Source organism: Triticum dicoccoides, chromosome 7A (genome assembly GCF_002162155.2).
Source record: "Triticum dicoccoides isolate Atlit2015 ecotype Zavitan chromosome 7A, WEW_v2.0, whole genome shotgun sequence".
Taxonomy (NCBI): Eukaryota; Viridiplantae; Streptophyta; class Magnoliopsida; order Poales; family Poaceae; genus Triticum; species Triticum dicoccoides.
In genome coordinates, this window is record NC_041392.1 from 298,461,019 (window position 1) to 298,481,206 (window position 20,188).

Here is a 20,188-nt window from a genome sequence, read left to right on the forward strand (position 1 = left end):
CTTAGACAAGTATCCGGCCTTCCTTAGCTTCTTGACTTGGCCCTCCGTAGCGGAGGAGACCATCCACTTGCCTCCCGCTCCGGACATTGCTGGAGAAGGTTGAGGTGGGAAGTGCGGGCTTGGGCGCTGGAGCTCGAGTGCGCAGGAGATGGATAGGCAAAGGAGGAAGAAGGCGTAGGTAAAAAGGTGGATCCTTATCCCCTTATATGGACGGATGCGGTTGTGCATCCCCACCTGCCTAGTAAAACTCGCTTGCCTCCCAAGCGCCATGATAAGTGGCGCGGTTGGGTTACCCACGTCTGTATTGATGAGAATCCCGTAAAAGGGGGGTACACGATCTCTGTTTTGACAAGACATGCCAAGGAAACCGCCTCGCAAAACATGCTGAGGTGGAAAAGTAAAAACGATTCGAGTAAAGGACTTGGCCGTAGTGTGATGACGCACTGCGGAATACGTCAGCAGATTTAATTTGTGTTAATATTATTTTCTCTATGGCAATATGTGGAAGCTTATTTTGCAGAGCCGGACACTACTCTTGGTGTTTACAATCTTCTATGAAGGACTTGGAGGAGGAACCCGCCTTGTAATGCCGAAGACAATTTGCGCGCCGGACTCGTCGTCATTGAAGCCTGGTTCAGGGGCTACTGAGGGAGTCCTGGATTAGGAGGTGTTCGGGTAGCCGGACTATACCTTCAGCCGGACTCCTGGACTATGAAGATACAAGATTGAAGACTTCGTCCCGTGTCCGGATGGGACTTTCCTTGGCGTGGAAGGCAAGCTTGGCGATGCGGATATTCAAGATCTCCTACCATTGTAACCGACTCTGTGTAACCCTAACCCTATCCGGTGTCTATATAAACCGGAGGGTTGTAATCCGTAGGCAATCAACTCCATATACAACAATCATACCGTAGGCTAGCTTCTAGGGTTTAGCCTCCTTGATCTCGTGGTAGATCTACTCTTGTACTACCCATATCATCAATATTAATCAAGCAGGACGTAGGGTTTTACCTCCATCAAGAGGGCCCGAACCTGGGTAAAACATCGTGTTCCCTGCCTCCTGTTACCATCCGGTCTAGATGCACAGTTCGGGACCTACTACCCGAGATCCGCCGGTTTTGACACCGACAGCCGGTATGACGCAAAGCATATTCTTCTTAGCCTCGACGACAAAGTTTTAAAGCTTCTTGGACTCTTCTGTTGCAATCCAATATTCAGGGAATTAATTACTCTGTTCCAATGATCCCTAGTTTAGTGCATAAAAAATATACCTTCACAAATTCTGAAGTGTGACTTGTATGGTGGCACTCATAAAGACAGTAAAGGCTGTCAAGCCTAGCCAACCTTCGAATCAGGGAGCTTTTGGAAATCAGATGGCCTGCATAGACAAAAAAGGGAAAATACATCAGTGGTGTTGTAAGAAATATTAATCATAGGTAAAGTGGCAATTTGAAGGAAACAATAGCCTACCATACAATGCAAAAAGAGGGACCCTGTAAAAGCACACGAGTTCATCTTGCGTCTGCCTTCATAGATATGAGAAAACTTCCGGGCCATCCACAATCTCTTGAAATCAGTGAATGACATGCAATTTTTTTTACCACATAGAATACAAGGATGCTACTTATTTAACAATAATATGAGCAGAACACACCAACCGGAACTGTGTGCCAAAAAAATTCACCTTGGCATAATCATCCAGTCGCTTGTTAATATCCAACTTGAAAGGAGGAAGATTCGTAGTTACAGTCAATGCCAAAACCTGAAATTGACTGATATTGTTTTGTGAAATGGACTGGCCATTAATTCAGCAAAATACCCCATCCAAGTCTTGACATTTACAGTTATTACACAATAAACTGGCGGGGTGACAGACCAAGAATCGCTGCTGGTTCCTTTACGTTCAGTCTTTGCCAAAACATGTGCACATCCAAGCAGTTTAATTGCTAATGATCCCCCCTCACACCTAAGCAATATGCTATAGAAGATAGTTGGCTATGTCACTGAAAGATCCTTCATTTTTCATTTTTTGCAAGTCATCCACACCACATCCTGTGTGTGGTTGAATATTACCACTCCTTGATTAACAATTATGTACCATCTGCATGATTTCATTTTTCATTTTTTTACATTAATAGTTATGTACATTTGCATGATTTTAGTCAATAGGATTTCGCATGACCAAACATAAACAGATTCAAATCAATAGATTTAGACAAGTAACAAAGCTATACTCGATGCTCAATAAGAATAACCATACCTTGGGATCCTTTCCATTCAACAGGGTCTTTCCAGTACCAGGAAGCCTATATAGCAACTTAAGTACTTAACCTTTACATGTTTAACGCCCAATCTACAATAGTCTTTTAGCTGCAATCTACAATATTTAGTTGTGCGTAAAAAATATCATGTGTTACCGATGGTACAAAAATAAAGAAGCAGAGATGATATATACTGGTTTACAACATGAGGAAGCACTCTTGAAGCAAATGCCCTACGAAAAATATCTGTGAATTCAGAACTTAACTCACCTATCCCCAACACGAGGGGAGCTCTTTATCTTTGAAAAGCTTGTTGCTAGATGCTTCCTTTTGGTTGATAATTAACCTGCAGCAGTTTAACGATTCTTATTATGTTGTTTCCACAAGCCATACGAAATTCTCATGTCACATAAACAATAAATGAACTGCTGATAACAACATATACAACATGTTCGGTTCGGGCAACATAACGTATTCAATTTAGTGTATCCGTAAGCGTTGCTTCCAAATATTTTTACATAATACCTCCTTTGTTTAGTTTGTGGAATTGAGTCCCGATTTTAACCCGCCCGGTTCGTGCGGTTATTTCAACTCTGCGAAGTGCCATATCAGAAAGCACTGTTATGGAATACATGGCGAGGGAAACCAAAGCTGGCTACGGTTTCAGAAATCGCTGTATTCGGAAGCCACACTTTTTGTCCAAACCAATCACACCGATAAGTTATTGAACCTTGATTCCTGAATTAGGAGCAGCCTCAGATATGATGTGTGTATCACTTGACAGAAATCCTCTGCCCAGCCTCTCAAAAGAAAATCATCTGCCCAACAACGTGGAACTTTCTAGACCCTCTAGCGAACCTTGATCGATGACACATACAAAATTGATATCGATGAAAGGAAGGGAGATAACCTCGACTCATAGACATAATTCTAACTGATTATGCTATACCCGATCCATAAATCTCTTCCGGATTATTGGGCACCCAATTGCAAAAACACAGTAAATAAAGTATAGCTGAACCTAGTCACAGACAGAGTGAACTTACATCCTCAGCTCGGTTGGAGCTTGCCTGTATCCGTCTCCGTTGCCTACTCCCCAATCACCACAATGCGTGTCTACAGAGGGAGTACGGGAGACCATGGCTGCTACTATAGTCTATAGAGGGAGCACATTGGAGAGACAGATGCGCCAGTAGCATTAACCATGGCTGCTACTGTATGATGTAGCCCCGGCAAGGAGACGGATGGCTGCTACTGTATGATGTAGCAACGGCGAGGAGACCGATGCGCCCTGGTGCGTTAGACATCGAGGGGAGGGAGATATGTAGGGAAGAAGGGCCTTCACCTTCGGTGGCTAACGGCGTAGCCACGAGGTCACCACACCGAGCTGATGCTTTATCCCAACACTTCATATTCCTTCTGATCCTCACCTCGGTTGCTTCACAGTCGCCTCGCCGCTGTCTTCATGCCTCGCATGGACTGTGGGCCAAGATTGAAGCCGCTGGAGAGGTCAAATCTCGAGGGAGAGGGAGAGGGATGAGGACAGGAGGGGAGGCCGCTGGGGAGGTCGAGGCTCGAGGGAAAGGCGGACACGTTGGGTACGATACGACTGTTCAAGCGGCAGTTGCGGATCGAGGAGGGGAACGTGCGTGCGTGGGTCGCCGCTATTTTCTTTTCTCATTTTTCTCGTATCGGCTCCTATGTTTACGCTGGAATTTTCTTTCTGTATGAATCGCGCACGATCCGGTGGAAGTTGCGAGCGCATGAGGCGGGAGTAGCGATCGCGGTGGTGAGGAAATAGGGAGGTTGAACCATCACGATGTTCGATTCTCCTTTAATAGTAGAGATAATAAAAAGTAGAGGGCCTTATGACTTGGCCAATGACTTCTCCATTAGTAGGTCTTTGTTAGCCCTGTTGCAAAGACGGAGCGGACATGCGCCGCGAGCTTCAATCGGATGCAACACCACAGCTAGACTCGGCCGGAGTGGCAGAGAAGGCGCCTGATTGCTGGATCTGTGCCTCCGACGACGGTGCTTGAGTCTCGACCCAGGAATGACGGAGCAAGCTAGACGATTATCTCTTCCCCAAATAGGCGACGAGCTCCCAGTCAACGTCGTCCTTGGATCGGGACTAGATAGACTCAAATCTGCTGCCTACCATGCCGGAGATGGCCGAAGATGACCGAAGATGGCCAAAGAGGAGGGGGAGGGGTCGGGGAGCAGATGACATATAGGCTAGGTTGGAGGGTCCGGTTGTGTGTCGATTTTCTGTCCAGGCCGTGTCCAGGCTATTGTGTGGACACTAGGGGGTTGGGTTGAAGATGGTCTTAGCCTCTTGGACGTTTGTCCAAAATGGTTGCTTCAGCATGCATTTCCCTTAATTCCAGTGTGTTTTTTGGCCGCAGGATAGAGGATTGTTTCAACCATCCACAAGATCAGAGAGGGAACAGTGGTTATCTGTAAAAAATGAGCACTAGATCAGAAATAGGCTCGGGCATTCTCTTTGGATGAATCTCTCTCTCTCTCTATATATATATATCCAAAGAGGAATTGTGGCGTTAGCTTCTCCAGATCATTGATCCATTAATTGCAGGCTTGGCTTTTGGATGTAGCGTGATTAGCACAAAAGGTAGTACATCTGACAAAGAAAACGAAACTGCTCCACGCACGATTTTTATGGCCAGCAGTAAGTTTTACAAAAAGAAAGTCGTCTATAGCCAACTCCATAGGAACTAGGGGTAAGCATTAGCTAGTGTCCGCTATGACGCATGGACGTAGGATCTGCAACTGAAAGCTACAGCACAAGTGTCGACCTAGTTAGGTAGTAGTAATTGAACTGCAGATGCCCACAGGAAAATCAGCACACGATATCGAATGCGAAACTACTACTGCTACTCCCTCCTATCCGGTTTAGTAGGCCCTTTCCAACTCTTCACGGGGGATGTTAAAAAAAATATTTTTCACGGTGGACAGTTGCTAAGCATGTCATATAGTAAGCAAAAGAATGACATGACACAGTAATTAAAAGGAAGAGAGAGCACTTTAATAATCTCGGGAAAAACCAATGTCAAACCCGCGAACCTAGTCAAACCACTTAAATGGAAGAAGCGGACCAATGCATAAAAGAGTTTATGTGCTAAATTATTAAATAAAATGAGTAAGCACATATGCATTGAAGAGTTGAGTTGCTAAGCTATTTAATGCGTTTAGCACCTCATCTAGACATTTTTGCATTGAAAGCGCCTGTATATGGCTCAATTTGAAAATATCTTTAATCAACATAGGTGATGAGTGGTGAAGTAAGGGGGTGTTTGGTTGTAAGGGACTAGATTTTTTCTAGTCCCAGGGACTAAAAAAAAGACCCTCTAATAGAGTTTTTTTTCTAGTCCCTTAAGAAAAAATCCCTCCTATTTGGTTATATAGGGACTAAAAAGAACAATTTTTAGTCTAGTCCCTATAACCAGAGCCTAAATTTCATAGTTTGCTAAAGTACCTAATTAGTATTCACTTGTGCATAGGGCACCTAACTAAATTATATAATCCGAGAATAAGTATCTCGTTTGCCCTAAGCAATAATTTCACCTATGAAAGATAGCCAATCAAAATCCAACAAAACCTCCTTAATTCATGTGATTAGTATCGCCTTACTAAAAAGACTTTCGCCGCTTTATATATAAAAAACCACCAAGTAACAAGGTCCAACAAAAGTTTGCAGCAAACACACACACGCAACACCGCCGCACACAAGGTAGCACAATACAAGATACGAAAAGATTCTGCTGAGCGTAGAACTTAACAAACCCAATATATAAATAAAAACACAGGCGGTGAGACAACAGACCAAGAAGCTAGTACCGCCTTAATTTGCATGATTAAAGGCCTATTTGGTTCCAAATAAATCACCAACTTATAAGTCGAAAAATGAAAAAAGTGATTTATTTTGTCAAATAGACCCGACTTATATGTCACCCCAATTTATAAGTCATAAGTTGCTTCACCTCAACTTAAAACTTATAAGTCACCCCCTTTTGCGTGGGTCCCATCACCTGCATAATGTTGATTGGTGTGGAAAGGTGTGTCAGGTGACTTATAAGTCAGGTGACAACCAAACAGGCGTGACTTATAAGTTACTAGTTTTAAGTCATCTGACTTATAAGTCGGCTGACTTATTGAAACTAAACAAGCCCTAATGCGCTACTGCCCTCCATGCACTGGTGGAGGTGTTGGCTCGGTTTCCAGGATACTATACACATGCATGGTCCAATTAATGAACAAGAAAACCTTCATGCACCGGCGCACAGGAGAATTCATTTATTAGGGGAGAGATTAAAATGTTGTTTTTCGTCTAGCCTAATCTACAGATCCCTAGATTGCGATGCGTCGATGCCCATATAACTTAGAGTAGTACTTCCTCTGTTTTTATTTACTTCGCATATTAACTTTGGTCAAAGTCAAACTTTGTAAACTTTGAAAAAGTTTATAGACATATACAATAACAAATTAATATCATTAGATTCATTATTGAATGTACTTTCACATCATATAAATATAGATTTGTTATGATAAAGGCTTATATTCTTTTCTATAAATTTGATCAAACTTTACGAAGTTTGACTTCAGTCAAATCTATATGCAGAGTAAATAAAAACGAAGGGAGTAACATGCATATGTTACTATTTAATGTTATTATCTCTACAGTAAAGAGTAACATATGTGTGATATCATGCAACATTTTATTTATTAGGTTGTAGACTTATCTTGTCTTGATATGTGTGACGTTACACATAGTGTGAGGCTGGTCATAGTGGGGAGTAATTTATACTAGTGTCATGCATATGACGCTAGTCTAAATTACTACCTTCATAGTGCAAACTAACATAATAGTAGTGCCATAGATGACTTCATTTATTAACTTATAGACACATCTTTTTTAGGAAACGCTATGTTACATATGTTATAGTAACATATTATATTACTCTAAGGCTGGTCATAGTGGAGAGTAACTTATACTCCCTCCGGTCCTTTTTACTCTGCACATTGGATTTTCTGAAAGTCAAACTTTGCTAAGTTTGACTAAATTTATATTAAAAATTATTAGCATCTATAATATCTAATAAATATAATATTAAAATATATTCCCAGATGAATCTAATGATATTGGTGTTGTTATGTGAATGTCTATAATTTTTTATATAAACTTGGTCAAAGTTGGATGAGATTGACTTCAGACAAACCTAATATGCAGAGTAAAAAGGACCGGAGGGAGTACTAGTGTCATGCATATGAAACTAGTCTAAGTTAGCATCTTCATAGTGCAAAATAACATAGTACTAGTGTCATAGAGGACTTCATTTATTAGTTTGTAGACTCATCTTGTCTTGGAAAGCGCTATGTTACAGTAACATATTATGTTATCACTTCTCATTAACTATATGTCACGTAAGCAAACTTTTCTTGAAGTGCGCTATGTTACTAGCTAAGTTACTCCCACTATGACTAGCCTAAAGACATCTCTCCGCATTAAATGCATGCCACATAAGCAAATTTTCCTTAGACTGCACTATATTACTAGCTAAGTTACTTCCACCATAACTAGCCTGAGTAACATACCATGTTATCACGTGCCTTTCTTATCTTATTAATTACTTGCCACATCATCTATTTTGCCTAAATATATGTGATGTTACCACTTATGCTACTCTTATTATGGGTATTCTTAGATGCTCTATGCACCCGAACGGAGGGAGTGCACTCATTTTTCTCAAAAAATTGTATTTCACAATGCATGCATGCATGGCTACTAAATGACAAAGAATTTTTGCATGCATACGTGAGTTTTCTCTTGATCCTCGCGTTCAATAATTTAATGTATCTTAAAATCTGAACATGTGATAATAAGTTGTAGAATTAAGAATTTTTTCAAGATGAACCCTATAAACCAAAAGAGCGTTGCTATATAGACGACACTTCATGCTCGATTTTGAGACGATGCCATGCATCCAGCCAAGCATGGTTAGGAGCAAGTCTCGCATAGCCAATGGATCCAGTATCGTCTGAAAATCAGGCATGAAGTGTCAGGCACAGAGTAGATCCGAAACCGGAAAAGAGGGAGAGTACTACTCATCCAATGCTTGATGTCCGATTTAAGCATGACAGTAAATCTAGTGGCTGTGATCGAATGTGACGTGGTATTATGTACATCGATCCCAGTTGCTGCAGGATTTGCCCTATGTGTTCTGGACAGATAGATCTCGTATGGCAGCACCATCGCTCATTTTACAAATCACATCAACAATCTCACAAGTCAAGAAATTTCTGAAAGGAAGGAGTAGCATGCTATACTAACGTGTCTGATAAAATTTCAACTGAAGCAAGTATGAACTGCGTAACTGCATGAGCTAGCTGATTTGGTTATTTTTTTTGACAAAAAATGGATTTTATTACCTCGAAATGAAGATGATACAAATATAAAGAGTACACACGCGGTCTATGCGTATCCAGGATGTGCACAGCCAATTTCAACACATGTGCATAAAAACACCGGTAAATAGCAAAGTCATACAAGACCAAATCTATGCCAAGCGAGTATATATATAAAAAGACCTTGAAGCGATCAACATCGATCGACAAACTAATATAAACCATATCCGCACCAACCATCTCTTGACATCACAAGGACAACGACGTTCTTCAACAACAACGCCTTCACGAAACTGACGCTCAAGCGCCTCTGTTACCGCATCCAACCACCAAAGATCAATTTCTAGGTTTTCATCTTTTTTTTGCGAGAAAAACTTTCAGTCTATTCATCTTCAATCATGATAGTACAACGAACACTAGAAATAATAAAAATTACATCCAGATCCGTAGACCACCTAGTGACGACTACGATCATTGAAGCGAGCCGAACGCGCCGCTGTCATAGCCCCTCCCTCGCTGAAGCCGGGCAAACCTTGTTGTAGTAGACAGTCGGGAAGTCGTCGTGCTAAAGTCCTATAGAACCAACGCACCAGAACAACAACCGCCGCGGATGAAGAGTGTAGATCAAAAGGATCCAACCTGAAAACATACGAACGAAGACAAACGACGAACAGATCCGAGCAAATCCACCAAAGACAGATCTGTCGGAGATACACCTCCACACGCCCACTGATGATGCTAGACGCATCACCAGAACGGGGGCTAGGCGGGGAGACCTTTATTCCATCTTCAGGGAGCCGCCGCCGTCTCGTCTTCTTGAGCAGAACACAAACCCTAACAAAACTCAAAAAAAAAATCTAAAAACGGTGCCCTCTCACCAGCAGGGGCCGAGATCCACTCGGCCTCCATGGCCCTAAGGCCACCGGAGACAGGACGGACCGACGCCGGCGCCGGCGGGAGGTAGAGAACGCTGGCGTTTTTTAAAGGCGGCGGCTGGCTAGGTCGGCCGCTCCATGGACTTTTTAGGTTTTCATCTTGAAGAATATGTTCGAGCAAATTTAAGCAATGCCTTCAACAAAGGAGCGATGCTTTACCCTAGCTGATTTGGTTACTATGATATGATGGCTAATTCTATATGTACGTACGTAGGAGTTCTGGTTTATTGTATAATCAGCTCGGCCAACAAACTGGACTTCAATAAAAGAATTTAAACAACAAATAACGTCGTGCCATACATGCACAGAAACAACTGACGTACGTACGTAGTAGAAGTAGAACTATAGCGTACGGAGGGACAAGCTACTAGGAGTAGATGCATTCAAGTCCACTCCATACGCATGCGTGCGTGCGTCTTACAGCTTGAGCGACAGATCGATGTCGTCCTCCCCGTTGCCGGCCGCGTGCACACGATGAACGTAGCGGCGGCGCCCACCATCGGCGATCCAGCTGACGACGGCCGCGGCCGACCCTGCAGCTTGGCCACTATCTCCGCCTCCCGGCGTGTACCAGCTGATCAAGTCGGAGGGCGGCGGGGAAGACGCGGCGCTGGAGGAGGCGATCGCCACCTGGCTGGCAGCGGAGAGCTCGCGGCTGCGCTTGGCGAGGCTGCGCTCGAGCTTGTGCGCGTTCTGGTGGCCGCCCAGCGCCTGCGAGCTGTAGAACTTGCGCCGGCAGTAGGTGCACGAGAAGGTCCGGTCGGCGGCCACCGGCGTCTGCGGGTGTGGGCGCCTTGCCGCCGCCATTGGGTGAACGAGCCGCAGGTCCAGGTTCACGTCGCCGGCCGGCGCCCTTGAGCTCTCCATTTCTTGCACTTGGCGGCCTGCGATGGAGAGACTGATCGAGCAAATGTATAGCGCTGCTGTGCTGTGCGCCGTGACTGGTATATATAGAGGGGCGAGGGAGGAGTAGATGTGAGTGAGCAGCTAGATCAGAGGCTGTACTGCACATAGGCTCCTTAGCTAGGCGAATGCGACGACGACTTAGCATGGGGTTTGTCTGACGACGGTGGTCACGCAATTATTGAAGTTTACCAAACGTACAGATGGTTGGTGAATGCATGCCGACGGCGCTCCATAGAAATTAAGCACACCACCCAGGTTTTGAACCAAAATACTCCCTCTGTTTCTTTTTAATCTTTATATAAGATTCGGTCAAAGTTAAATTTTATAAAATTTGACCAACTTTATTAGAAAAAATATCAACATCTACAACATTAAAACTATATTGTATGAAAATTAACATCATGAAACAATATTGATTTCATATTATGAATCTTGATATTTTTTTCTATAAACTTACTCAAAATTGACAAAGTTTGACTTTGACCAAATCTTATATGCAGACTAAAGAAACGAAGAAAGTACAAGGATTATCATTAATTTATCATGCTTGTGAAAACCAAAGGCGATGACAACGGCTCTTTCTTTTTTACCCCACCCCCACACCACCACCGGCGCCTGTGCCGCCGGCGAAACCACCACCCTCATGAACCCTTGGAGTCCATCTACGTTCGCGCTGCTCAAGTGGCGCTATGACTTCATCCCACACATGGGCGACGCCATGGGTCTCGACTTTCAAGCTTAAATCGCCATTGCAGTGCGGCCTCTCGTCAACTCGCCCAACCCAGCTGAGTCGCATGCTCTCATTCTCGTTCCGGGTTGCTTCGCAAGAAATGGTCAATATCTGCTTGATCAGGAGCCGGTCTTTTTCATTATCGAAAAAGGTTTCCTCAGGCCTCTTTTGATTTATAAGATAGGATTATTATAGGAATATGAATTTTGTAGAAAATGAGATGTCATGTATTTCAAATCCTATGAGTAGAAATAGGAAAAGAGATGTCATTTGGTTGACATCAAAGGAATTTTTCCATTGAGTCTAGGCTCATTTTTATTTTCCTATGAAATGTGGAGAATAGGAACCAATTCTATGTAGGAATAGAAATCTATTCCTATAAACCAAAGGGCTCTAAAAAAATTCTATAAGAATCTTATCCTCTAAAATTCCTATGAAATTCCTCCAAACCAAAGGGCCCTTATATTATAAAGCAAACATTACTGAGTACATCCGAGACACCGAACAACACACACACCGCACACACCCAAGGCAAGATACAAAGGTGCCAGGCACCAACACACCACCCCACCGACTACCAATAGAGAGGTGAACCGGACCAAAACGAAGCCAGACCTCCAAAGCAGTGCCTCCAAGAAGGATACGACCGTGGATAGCCGCCACCGCCCGATCAGCGAAGATCATGTTTTCACCCGGAGCAAGACGGCAAAAGTGGAAACGCCGCGACGGAGCCTTCAGGAAGGGTACGGTGGCAAAGGCCACCGCCACCGTCAGCAGTCAAAGTACTGGACAGGTGGTGTACCCGGCACTCACACCCCACCGTTGAACCTGAACTCCGCCAACCACCCGCAACCACGCCATCCACGCGGCCATGATTGCCTGCCCGCACCTGAGACGCACGCTCCGCCCACGAACGTCGCGCCTCCCGCCGCCAGAGCCACCGCCCTGCAACCAGACAACCCCAAGACCTACACAAAGGCCCCAGCTTTGGACCAACCGATGGCCCTCGACCGACGGAACCACCCATAGACGCTCCGCTGGTAAACCTGCGCCAATCCGCCCGCGGCTAAGGAGGGGGGGAGAAAGGGGAGCGGACGAATCCGGACCGGCAAACCGTGCCGGCGACGGGTGACGCGACCGCATCGAGGCCACCCATCCCTCCAACCAAGCTCCCCGCCGAACAAGGGGAAAGGGGAAGAAGGAGGAGCGGACGCATCCGGACCGGCAAACCGTGCCGGTGACAGGTGGTGCGACCGAATCGAGGCCACCTATCCCTCCTACCAAGCTCCTCCGCGAGCACCCCCATGTCGCCCCACCATGGTAGCCGACACACATCTCCGCGAGGCCATCGGCAACTGCGATCCCGCCGACGAGGGAGACCAAACCGACCCGCAGCTGCAGCCATGAGAGCTCACCGGAGATGTCTCCTCGCGCCGTCCGCCGACGTCCGAGCTGTTGGGGAACGTTGCAGAAAACAAAAATTTTCCTACGGTTTCACCAAGATCCATCTAGGAGTTCATCTAGCAACGAGTGATCGGATTGCATCTACATACCTTTGTAGATCACGCGCAGAAGCGTTCAAAGAACGGGGATGAGGAAGGCGTACTCGACGTGATCCAAATCACCGGAGATCCTAGCGCCGAACGGACGGCACCTCCGCGTTCAACACACGTACGGTCAGCGTGACGTCTCCTTCTTCTTGATCCAGCAAGAGGGAAGGAGAGGTTGAGGAAGATGGCTCCAGCAGTAGCACGACGGCGTAGTGGTGATGGAGCTGCAGTACTCCGGCAGGGCTTCGCCAAGCACTATGGAGGAGGAGGTGTTGGAGAGGGAGAGGGAGGCACCAAAGATCAAGGTAAGAAGTCCTCCATCTCCTCACTATATATAGGAGGGCCAGGGGGGGAGCCGGCCCTAGGAGATCTAATCTCCTAGGGTGGTGCGGCCAAGGGGAGGAATCCCTCCTCCCCAAGGCACCTAGGAGGTGCCTTCCCCTCCTAGGACTCTTCCTCCTTGAAACCCTAGGCGCATGGGCCTCTTGGGGCTGGTGCCCTTGGCCCATGTAGGCCAAGGCGCACCCCCTACAGCCCATGTGCCCCCCCGGGACAGGTGGCCCCACCCGGTAGACCCCCGGAACCCTTTCGGTGGTCCCGGTACAATACCGATGATCCCGAAACTTGTCCCGATGGCCGAAACAGGACTTCCCATATATAAATCTTTACCTCCGGACCATTTCGGAACTCCTCGTGACGTCCGGGATCTCATCCGGGACCCCGAACAACATTCGGGTTACTGCATATACATATCCCTACAACCCTAGCGTCACCGAACCTTAAGTGTGTAGACCCTACGGGTTCGGGAGACATGTAGACATGACCGAGATCGCTCTCCGGTCAATAACCAACAGCGGGATCTGGATACCCATGTAGGCTCCCACATGCTCCTCTATGATCTCATCGGATGAACCACGATGTCGAGGATTCAAGCAGCCCCGTATACAATTCCCTTTGTCAATCGGTATGTTACTTGCCCGAGATTCGATCGTCGGTATCCCAATACCTCGTTCAATCTCGTTACCGGCAAGTCACTTTACTCGTACCGTAATGCATGATCCCGTGACCAGACACTTGGTCACTTTGAGCTCATTATGATGATGCATTACCGAGTGGGCCCAGTGATACCTCTCCGTCATATGGAGTGACAAATCCCAGTCTTGATCCGTGTCAACCCAACAGACACTTTCGGAGATATCCGTAGTATACCTTTATAGTCACCCAGTTACGTTGTGACGTTTGGCACACCCAAAGCACTCCTACGGTATCCGGGAGTTACACGATCTCATGGTCTAAGGAAAAGATACTTGACATTGGAAAACTCTAGCAAACGAACTATACGATCTTGTGCTATGTTTAGGATTGGGTCTTGTCCATCACATCATTCTCCTAATGATGTGATCTCGTTATCAATGACATCCAATGTCCATAGTCAGGAAACCATGACTATCTGTTGATCAACGAGCTAGTCAACTAGAGGCTTACTAGGGACATGTTGGTGTCTATTATTCACACATGTATTACGATTTCTGGATAACACAATTATAGCATGAATAAAGACAATTATCATGAACAAGGAAATATAATAATAATGCTTTTATTATTGCCTCTAGGGCATATTTCCAACAGTCTCTCACTTGCACTAGAGTCAATAATCTAGTTACATTATGATGAATCGAACACCCATGGAATTCTGGTGTTGATCATGTTTTGCTCTAGGGAGAGGTTTAGTCAACGGATCTACTACATTCAGGTCCGTGTGTACTTTACAAATATCTATGTCTCCATCTTGAACATTTTTACGAATGGAGTTGAAGCAACGCTTGATGTGCCTTGTCTTCTTGTGAAACCTGGGCTCCTTGACAAGAGCAATAGCTCCAGTGTTGTCACAGAAGAGTTTGATTGGCCCCGACGCATTGGGTATGACTCCTAGGTCGGTGATGAACTCCTTCACCCAAATTGCTTCATGCGCTGCCTCCGAGGCTGCCATGTACTCCGCTTCACATGTAGATCCCGCCATGATGCTCTGCTTGCAACTGCACCAGCTTACTGCCCCACCATTCAAAATATACACGTATCCGGTTTGTGACTTAGAGTCATCCAGATCTGTGTCGAAGCTAGCGTCGACGTAACCCTTTACGACGAGCTCTTCGTCACCTCCATAAACGAGAAATATTTCCTTAGTCCTTTTCAGATACTTCAGGATATTCTTGACCGCTGTCCAGTGTTCCTTGCCGGGATTACTTTGGTACCTTCCTACCAAACTTACAGCAAGGTTTACATCAGGTCTGGTACACAGCATGGCATACATAATAGAACCTATGGCTGAGGCATAGGGGATGACACTCATCTCTTATATATCTTCTGCCGTGGTTGGACATTGAGCCGAGCTCAATTTCACACCTTGCAACACAGGCAAGAACCCCTTCTTAGACTGATCCGTATTGAACTTCTTCAATATCTTATCAAGGTATGTGCTTTGTGAAAGACCTATGAGGCGTCTTGATCTATCTCTGTAGATCTTGATGCCTAATATATAAGCAGCTTCTCCAAGGTCCTTCATTGAAAAACTTTTATTCAAGTAGGCCTTAATGTTGTCCAAGAGTTCTATATCATTTCCCATCAAAAGTATGTCATCTACATATAATATGAGAAATGCTACAGAGCTCCCACTCACTTTCTTGTAAACACAGGCTTCTCCATATGTCTGTGTAAACCCAAACGCTTTGATCATCTCATCAAAGCGAATGTTCCAACTCCGAGATGCTTGCACCAGCCCATAAATCGAGCGTTGGAGCTTGCACACCTTGTCAGCATTCTTAGGATCGACAAAACCTTCCGGCTGCATCATATACAATTCTTCCTTAAGGAAACCATTAAAGAATGCCGTTTTGACGTCCATCTGCCATATTTCATAATCATAAAATGCGGCAATTGCTAACATGATTCGGACGGACTTCAGCTTCGCTACCGGTGAGAAAGTCTCATCGTAGTCAACCCCTTGAACTTGTCGATAACCCTTAGCGACAAGGCGAGCTTTATAGATGGTCACATTACCATCCGCGTCTGTCTTCTTCTTAAAGATCCATTTATTTTCTATGGCTCGCCGCTCAACGGGCAAGTCAGTCAAAGTCCATACTTCGTTTTCATAGATGGATCCTATCTCGGATTTCATGGCTTCTAGCCATTTGTGGAATCTGGGCCCGCCATCGCTTCTTCATAGTTCGAAGGTTCACCGTTGTCTAACAACATGATTTCCAAGACAGGGTTGCCGTACCACTCTGGTGCGGAACGTGTCCTTGTGGACCTTCGAATTTCAGTAGGAGCTTGATCAGAAGTATCTTGATCATCATCATTTACTTCCTCTCTTGTCGGTGCAGGCACCTCAGGAACATTTTCTTGAGTTGCGCCATTTTCCGGTTCAAGAGGTAATACTTCATCAAGGTCTACTTTCCTCCCACTTACTTCTTTCGAGAGAAACTCCTTCTCTAGAAAGGATCCATTTCTGGCAACAAAGATCTTGCCTTCGGATCTGAGGTAGAAGGTATACCCAATAGTTTCTTTAGGGTATCCTATGAAGACGCATTTTTCCGATTTGGGTTCGAGCTTTTTAGGTTGAAGTTTCTTGACATAAGCATCGCATCCCCAAACTTTTAGAAACGACAGTTTAGGTTTCTTCCCAAACCATAATTCAAACGGTGTCATCTCAATGGATTTCGACGGAGCCATATTTAAAGTGAATGCGGCAGTTTCTAAAGCATAGCCCCAAAAAGATAGCGGTAAATCGGCAAGAGACATCATAGATTGCACCATACTTAATAGAGTGCGATTACGACGTTCGGACACACCATTACGCTGAGGTGTTCCAGGCGGCGTAAGCTGTGAAACTATTCCACATTTTCTTAAGTGTGTGCCAAACTCATGACTCAAGTATTCTCCTCCACGATCTGATCGCAGGAACTTGATTTTCCTGTCACGTTGATTCTCAACCTCGCTCTGAAATTCCTTGAACTTTTCAAAGGTCTCAGACTTGTGTTTCATTAAGTAGACATACCCATATGTACTTAAGTCATCAGTGAGGGTGAGAACATAACGATAGCCATCGCGAGCCTCAACACTCATTGGACCACACACATCAGTATGTATGATTTCCAATAAGTTGGTTGCTCGCTCCATTGTTCCTGAGAACGGAGTCTTGGTCATTTTACCCATGAGGCATGGTTCGCACGTGTCAAATGATTTATAATCAAGAGACTCTAAAAGTCCATCAGCATGGAGCTTCTTCATGCGTTTGACACCTATGTGACCAAGGCGGCAGTGCCACAAGTATGTGGGACTATCATTATCAACCTTACATCTTTTGGTACTCACACTATGAATATGTGTAGCATTACGCTCGAGATTCATTAAGAATAAACCATTTACCATCGGAGCATGACCATAAAACATATCTCTCATATAAATAGAACAACCATTATTCTCGGATTTAAATGAGTAGCCATCTCGAATTAAACGAGATCCTGATACAATGTTCATGCTCAAACTTGGCACTAAATAACAATTATTGAGGTTTAAAACTAATCCCGTAGGTAAATGAAGAGGCAGCTTGCCGACGTCGATCACATCGACCTTGGAACCATTCCCGACGCGCATCGTCACCTCGTCCTTCGCCAGTCTCCGCTTATTCCGCAGCTCCTGCTTTGAGTTACAAATGTGAGCAACTGCACCGATATCAAATACCCAGGAGCTACTACGAGTACTGGTAAGGTACACATCAATTACATGTATATCACATATACCTTTCGTTTTGCTGGCCTTCTTGTCCGTTAAGTATTTAGGGCAGTTCCGCTTCCAGTGACCACTTTTCTTGCAATAAAAGCACTCGGTCTCGGGCTTGGGTCCATTCTTTGGCTTCTTCCCGGCAGCTTGCTTGCCGGGCGCGGCAACTCCCTTGCCGTCCTTCTTGAAGTTCTTTTTACCCTTGCCCTTCTTGAACTTAGTGGTTTTATTGACCATCAACACTTGATGTTCCTTCTTGACTTCTACCTCTGCTGATTTCAGCATAGCAAATACTTCAGGAATGGTCTTTTCCATCCCCTGCATATTGAAGTTCATCACAAAGCTCTTGTAGCTCGGTGGAAGCGACTGAAGGATTCTGTCAATGACCGCATCATCCGGGAGATTAACTCCCAGCTGAGTCAAGCGGTTATGTAACCCAGACATAGTGAGTATGTGCTCACTGACAGAACTGTTTTCCTCCATCTTACAGCTGAAGAACTTGTCGGAGACTTGATATCTCTCGACCCGAGCATGAGCTTGAAAAACCATTTTCAGCTCTTCGAACATCTCATATGCTCCGTGTCTCTCAAAACGCTTTTGGAGCCCCGGCTCTAAGCTGTAAAGCATGCCGCACTGAACGAGGGAGTAGTCATCGGTACGTGCCTGCCAAGCGTTCATAACGTCTTGTTCTGCAGGGAGAACAGGTGCGTCACCGAGCGGTGCTTGTAGGACATAATCTTTCTTGGCAGCTATGAGGATAATCCTCAGGTTCCGGACCCAGTCCGTGTAGTTGCTGCCATCGTCTTTCAGCTTGGTTTTCTCTAGGAACGCGTTGAAGTTGAGGACTACGTTGGCCATTTGATCTACAAGACATATTGTAAATATTTTAGACTAAGTTCATGATAATTAAGTTCATCTAATCAAATTATTCAATGAACTCCCACTTAGATAGACATCCCTCCTGTCATCTAAGTATAACATGATCTGAGTTAACTAGGCCGTGTCCGATCATCACGTGAGATGGACTAGTCAACGTCGGTGAACATCTTTATGTTGATCGTATCTTCTATACGACTCATGCTCGACCTTTCGGTCTTCTGTGTTCCGAGGCCATGTCTGTGCACATGCTAGGCTCGTCAAGTCAACCTAAGTGTTTTGCATGTGTAAATCTGTCTTACACCCGTTGTATGTGAACGTTAGAATCTATCACACCCGATCATCACGTGGTGCTTCGAAACAACAAACTGTCGCAACGGTGCACAGTTAGGGGGAACACTTTCTTGAAATTATTATGAGGGATCATCTTATTTACTACCGTCGTTCTAAGCAAACAAGATGAAAAACATGATAAACATCACATGCAATCAAATAATAATAGTGACATGATATGGCCAATATCACATAGCTCCTTTGATCTCCATCTTGGGGCTCCATGATCATCTTGTCACCGGTGACACCATGATCTCCATCATCATGATCTCCATCATTGTGTCTCCATGAAGTTGCTCGCCAACTATTACTTCTACTACTATGGCTAACGCGTTTAGCAATAAAGTAAAGTAATTTACATGGCGTTTTTCAATGACACGCAGGTCATACAAAAAATATAGACAACTCCTATGGCTCCTGCCGGTTGTCATACTCATCGACATGCAAGTCGTGATTCCTATTACAATAGCATGAACATCTCATACATCACATATAAATCATTCATCATTCATCACAACTTTGGCCATATCATATCACAAAGCACTTGCTGCAAAAACAAGTTAAACGTCCTCTAATTTGTTGTTGCAAGTTTTACGTGGCTGAAATAGGGTTCTAGCAAGAACGTTTTCTTACCTACGTGAAAGCCACAACGTGATTTGTCAACTTCTATTTACCCTTCATAAGGACCCTTTTCATCGAATCCGCTCCAACTAAAGTAGGAGAGACAGACACCCGCCAGCCACCTTATGCAACTTGTGCATGTTAGTCGGTGGAACCGGTCTCACGTAAGCGTACATGTAAGGTTGGTCCGGGCCACTTCATCCCACAATACCGTTGAAGCAAGATAAGACTAGTAGCGGCAAGAAAGTTGACAACATCTATGCCCACAACAAATTGTGTTCTACTCGCGCAAGAAGAACTACGCATAGACCTAGCTCTGATACCACTGTTGGGGAACGTTGCAGAAAACAAAAATTTTCCTACGGTTTCACCAAGATTCATCTAGGAGTTCATCTAGCAACGAGTGATCGGATTGCATCTACATACCTTTGTAGATCACACGCGGAAGTGTTCAAAGAACGGGGATGAGGAAGGCGTACTCGACGTGATCCAAATCACCGGAGATCCTGGCGCCGAACGGACAGCACCTCCGCGTTCAACACACGTACGGTCAGCGTGACGTCTCCTTCTTCTTGATCCAGAAAGAGGAAAGGAGAGGTTGAGGAAGATGGCTCCAGCAGCAGCACGACGGCGTGGTGGTGATGGAGCTGCAGTACTCCGGCAGGGCTTCGCCAAGCACTATGGAGGAGGAGGAGGTGTTGGAGAGGGAGAGGGAGGCACCAAAGATCAAGGTAAGAAGTCCTCCATCTCCCCACTATATATAGGAGGGCCAAGGGG